Source organism: Austrofundulus limnaeus, unplaced genomic scaffold, assembly GCF_001266775.1.
Source record: "Austrofundulus limnaeus strain Quisiro unplaced genomic scaffold, Austrofundulus_limnaeus-1.0 Scaffold368, whole genome shotgun sequence".
NCBI classification, from domain to species: Eukaryota; Metazoa; Chordata; class Actinopteri; order Cyprinodontiformes; family Rivulidae; genus Austrofundulus; species Austrofundulus limnaeus.
Window position 1 is genome coordinate 71,077 of NW_013952770.1, and position 6,415 is coordinate 77,491.

Consider the following 6,415-nt stretch of genomic DNA (forward strand, 5'->3'; position numbering starts at 1 on the left):
ATGTTTTATTTAGTTATCAGCTTATTATATAACCGTATTGATGCTGTTGTTAATGTATGGCACAGTTGTGGCTGCAGTTGAGAAAACTTGTTAAATATGTTGCTTCTGTGATGCAGGGGTCACCTCGAGTGAGAAAACAAGATTTTCTGCCTCTAAAGCAGGACTCGGATGGGCCTGGGAAGAAGAAAGGAACTCTGTTCCACTCTGAACTTTATTTAGGCCATGACAGGTCATTCTAACTGTGGAAGAGAACCTCTCATCCTCTTAATCAGATAATGGACAGAATAATCTCCATTGTTCGTGATTCATTTGTCATTTAACTAAGAATGTTTATGCATTTGTTAAATCAAAGATAATGCCTGTCACATGAAAAAAAGTAGAACAACTTCTTTTCTCTTATTGTGCCTTAAAGATTTATAATGGTATAAAAATCACAGAGAATCTGATTTCAATGTTTTCATTGTATTTTTATACAAATCACTGTTTTATTTTACTGTAAACACAGTAATATAATTGTGGATTTTTATTGAAAAAATCTTTCATTTATCTAAGCTAAAGAATGGTTTAGAGCTGATTATGGAACAGAAATGTTACAGGTAATCATCATAAAATGTTTTCAGTGATTTAATTTAGTCTCATCAGACGGAAGTTTAAAAATAGGTTATTGTGATGTTTGTTTTTCAACCATACAGAAGTAACCATGGCTGGTGCCTGGCAAGTCTTAACTTCCCTTATTCTGACTCATCCTAACGCCTGAGGGCGGGAACCAAATTTGTCCGTTCTTATACTAACCCGGACAGCTTTGAATATCACTCTGACTTACGGACTCAAGGAAGAATCTGTCTTTCCTGTTTTGAGGATTTCAGCTTATTGAGCTGGTAGCCCTAACAAATGCCAACGAGGGGGTTTACAGCTAGGAACTCGACAACACCTGTCGAATTCCCTCGAGGTTTCAAACCTCCAAGCGATTATTTGATTTTTCCCTTCCTTCGTGGAAGTGGTTTTTGAAGGAGAAACTGGAACAGCTCAACTTTTCTCTCCCAGACCTGAGGCAGACCTAGAAGGTTACCAGAGAAATAACACGTGTTTTACCAATGAAGGTGAGCAGACTCACCGAGTCTTCCTGACCTATCAGAGGTGGACCAGTTTCGCTACTAGGTGTCTAAGAAGTCATCAAAAGGTAAAGAGGCTGAGGTGTTTATGGTGACGGGTCCAGCAGAAGCTGGGTTGAGAAAGAAGTGAAGATACGGTTGTCTCACTTGGTAAAAGTAAACTCTAGAAATACTAACCTTACTTTTCTTCCTTTTATTTGTTACTATTTGCCTTGCCAGAATCTAAGTTTAATGTGCCAGTAAATGTTTGGTTTATTTAGCATCAGAACTGATGTTTTACTGTTCTATCATAAGTATTTTGAGTTGATATTGATTGAAATCGGACGCGGATTTATATCTTATTAATTCTTAAACTTGTTATAGGAAGCTGATTACCCACAATTAAGTTGTTAACTCATGATTTGTTAAATTTATGTAAATAAATGATCGCATATTGTTTACTGATCAAACTGAACTCATCTGAGTGGTTCCACTTGTGTGTCCGATTCACTTCGCACAGTCAAGATATTGATGAAAAATAAAAAATTCCTTGGTAAATAATTTCTTCATAACCTTGTTACAGTATGAGAGGTGTGGGAAAGGTTATATTTCTATAAGCCTACCTCCTACTGTGATGACTTTCATTCTGGCTTCGTGAGGCGTTACCCCCCCCCCCCCCCCATCTCATCATCTGTCTTGAGCTATTGTTCTGAGAGAAATGCTCAGATGTTATAGATACTTTACATCTTCATGGTTTTCATAGTTGTCAAATCTGGCTTGGAGTACTTCTTCCACATGAATTTCAAGGATTTGTTTTGTCAGACTCCATTGAAAATACAGCAAGTCTTGATTTACAGTGTATTGTTTATTTCAACTGCAAGTAATACTATATTGTTTCATATAAAGCAAATTTACAGCATTTTTATACTCTGCTTGATGAGATGAAAATTTTATTTACTTTGTCCATCCCTTAGTTGTGAAAACAAATATATCAACCAACACAATAAGCAAAGAAATTTGAACTTTTTATTCCCCATTTCTAAAGGGTGGTTGATATAGTCTGTCTTCGTTAGTGTTTGTGTGTTTGTCTATTAGCAAAATATCTCGTGATTTCAACCTGGAAAGACTCACACGAAGACAAACTGAAATTAGGTTGTTTATTGATATGACTGAATTAGCAGGATTATTGACGTGATTGACAGAGTTTGGCGCTCAGACCCTGGCAGAGGATGTGAGCGCTGGGAGATGATGTAAGCTCAGATGAGCTGCTTAAGATGAGGGGTAGGAGTTTCTCCTCCCTCAGGGGCCCGGACACTGGTGGTGATAGTCATAGGAGAGGGAATCCCTTGGAAGCAGGCATATGAAGAGTGGAGGAAGGGTAGCTGTAAATTGACGTTCGGCTGGCAAGCAGACAGAGTGATTTTAGAGGATGGTTTTATCCACTGACTGTCAGATGCTGATTAGATGTGGCTGGGCTTGTGACGTGGAGACTACATGAAGCAGGTGAGGTCGATTAGTCTTCCAGAGTTGAACTTTTGTCTAGACTCCATTTGTCAGATCTTAATGAAATTCTCTTAAAAGGCACAATGTTTAGGATTTTGTCAATTATTGAGATAATCACTAAAGACAATAATAAAAAATATGTCTAATCATTGCAGACAAAGACCTTGTTTTATTATTTTTACCTTATAAAAAGCTGTTTACATCTCCATGGTTGCGGGTCGCCAGTACAGGCAGCCGCCATCTGCACCGCCATCTTGTCTACGAAGGCTCATGAAGGACAAACTGCGGTGGCGGCGTCAAAAACGGTTTTAGTTGTAATACTCTAAATGTAATATTTGTTGTCTGTCATTGTAGCTGGGATAATTTTACTTATTAAAGCTCATAATCTTACCACTTGAAACATCACTAYCCCTGAAGCTGCTGGTAGACATCGCGGTTGGAATTATCAAAGGTTTTTGACACCTGAGAGACACCGTAGCAACTCCTTTGCGTTTGGAAGCAGGGGGTGGGGGTGGGGGAGGACCAGGGAGGATGATTCAACCACTCAACCACTAGATGTCGCTGAAAACAACAAATCCTACGCACTGTGCCTTTAAAGTAACTATTGCGTGCATGTACAACTGATTAACTTTAGGAGTCAGTCTAATTTGATAGGGCTGCAACAGGTAAACAACCTTAGTTAACACATTAAATTACTATTAACCAGTGGCGGGCTGTGCATTTTACACCTAGGTCTTCAATTGGGAGAGGACGGACCTGCTGGACACGGAGATGCGGGGGGGAGGGGGAGGGGTTGCTGACTGCGGAGGAGTCCGTGCTTGCAGAAAGAGCAGGGACGGAGAGGCTGCCAGCTCTGAACTTAATAAGTTTATAATAAAAAAAATCTATAAGACAGTCCTATAGGTCTGTATGCAAAACGAGGGAAACCCCGTCTAATTTACAGACAATCTGTACAACTTGACATGAAGCCACGGCTACAAAAACCACCAATAATACACAGAAACTCAGAACAATATGCTGCTGCACAGTCAGATGCCTCAGCTGCACGGGTCTCACGAAGCCAGAATGAAAGTCATCACTGAAGCAACACATTTAACAAGTTTTCTCTACTGCAGCCACAGCTGGGCCATACATTAACAACAGCATCAATACGGTTATATAATAAGCTGATAACTAAATAAAACATTTAAACAAAATATATTTTACTCACAGCAACTTTTTTCCTCAAGGAAAATCCGGCTCCTCAGTTATAGAGGTCCTCATGGCATTTCGTTTCAACAATAAGTCCTTTTCTATCACCACTATGAAGCTAACCCTGAAAGTCCAGTCTGTTCTGTTCTGTTCTGTTCTTTTGTATTTTTGCTATAAGTTTAAATTTTCTGTAATGCTGAGAATATCCGCTTGGCATAACAAAAACTAAAATTAAAAAAACATTTTAGTTAACTGAAATAAATAAAAACTAAAACAAAATTTATGGATTAATTATGTATATCTGTTCTACCTTGACACTGTCTAGTAACCATATCTTATTAGGTATAACCAGTTTCAGCTGTTTTACTCTATCGGCCTGATAAGGTGTTTCCAGGCTGACAGCCCTGTCATTTGTTTAGATGGTTACAGTTGGCGATCTGTGATAGGTTATAAGCATGTCACATGATGTTATCATGATGTATATTATTGGCTGCTTTCCGCTGACACGTCAGTCACAACTCAGCGGATTTCCTGATTGACTGTCCGCTGGGTTGTTGCTCAGAATTAAATCATTTTGATGACCATACACGCAGACTTTCTGTGCATTTATTCCAACGTGTTTCTGCATTTTTGGTAAATCATAACACGACACAGTATAATCCTTTTGCAAAACTAACTAAAATTAACTGAAATTTTTGACAGAATATCCATAGTTTTAGTTTTTGTCAATTTATTTTAAGCCATGTGGATGGATTAAACAATTATTTATTTATTTTTTAAATTGAGCGGATTCATATTAGCTGCAGGCAGTTTTGCAATAATGGTCCATAACGTCATTTGTTTACAATCTGCTGCTGCTCAGTGCTATTGTCTGTCCTGTCCTACAGGCTAAATATTGCATTAGTGTGACAAATACAACTTCAAACCACTTCAAGTACATTAGTCAACAATTATTGCACATGAAGAAATCCTTTGCGGTATGAATATTGTGCACACATTGTGATGAAAATATATTTGTTATGTTGTACAATCCTATTAGACTCAAGATATTTTGTAAGGTGGTTTGTGTTCCTCACCATTTTTCCAAGAAAAGATCCAATAGCATTTTGTGAATGCTTTGCAGTGTAGTTAATTTATGACATACAGTATTTCTGCTCAGACTATGTACAAATCTGTCAAGTTTCCGATATTATGGGTCGCCCCAATTGTAAACTCATTCCTACACCCTTGGCTGCTGGTTAGTTAACTCAGAAACACCATAGACAGTAGGAAGCATTGGCAAATAAGGTTTTTCAAACTATAAGATAACTAATACTGGAACTAATAAAAACTAAACTAAACTAAAAGTAAGCATTAAACAAACAATAAAACTAGCAAATCCACTCTAAAAACTAATAAAAACTAACTGAATTTAAAGAAAAAAGTCAAAACAAAATAAAACTAAACTATAATGAAAAATCCAAAACTATTATAACCTTGCCTTATATTGACACGTTGTGTTGAGTTTTGACACAGTTTGTGTTGATATTAACACATCTGTTTTAAGAGTGTATGAAAAGAAGAGTACAGATATTTCAATGATAATAATATCCTTATAATAATATTAATAACTATTATAATAAATATAAAATATTCTATAATGTAATGATTCTGACTGTTTAGGCCAGCAGAGAAGGCTTTGCTGGCCCTGACGGCACACGCCGGCTCTTAACTGAATCGATTTCATAAATATTAAAATAAAATTTGGTTTGATTGTAGGTGAGTATCAACTCCAACACATACTTTGAGCACACCATCTTTGCCATGGCATCCTAAATTGAATGAAGTGAGAGTTACAGAAGACTACTTGTTTAAAAATACTTTTACGACAAGCTTAAAATAAAACCCAATTGTAAAAATAAACAAAAACAAACAAAAGCATTTAAACAGTCAATAAAATGCCAAGAAGTATGATTTTTTTTCTAATTTAGAGAAATCTTCAGACATTTGCATTGGAATGTTGGTTTTACCAAACGCAAAACAGAAGCAACCAGACCTGTAAATCAAATCAACCAGAACTTTAACTTCCTGCATTGAGGATTTCCATTTGACCATTTCCTCAGTAAACAGCCTCTTCATTTTTCCCTTTTATCCTTGATCAATAACTCCTCCCTTCTTCTACTGTCCATCAATACTGAATTCGGAGTGCATTTGGGCTGAATCTATATGTATAGATTTATTTTCTATGTATAACCTCATCTGGTATTGCAAGAACACATTCTTGGCAGCTAAAGATGAATATTTTTAACATTAACATTAAACAAAAAAATGCAAGGACTGGGTGTATTTGGAAAGAGGGGGTAAATGAAATACTCCACCTTAACAATTAGGAAGAGACAAGAGCGTCTTTCATGAGACAGTAGCGAGATGATTAATTTGTCATCTTGGAGCAAGAAAAAAAAAAGGAATAGAGGGGGAGGTAAAGAAGTGCCCCTTCTGTCCTCCTGTTCAGTAATAGGATTGTTCACTTGCTGATGTGCTGAATAAAATGGAAATTAACTAATTTTCCATCGCACATACTCACACTCTCTCTCTCCCACACATTATATATAAATAAAGATATATATATACATACATACATACATACATAC

General features: G+C 36.8%; 1 long non-coding RNA gene across 1 annotated transcript in view; it reads right to left on the reverse strand.

The window, feature by feature from the left end:
• Positions 1-6,415, reverse strand: part of LOC106528293 (uncharacterized) — a 20,159-nt gene that overhangs the window by 13,075 nt on the left and 669 nt on the right. The window lies entirely within an intron of this gene.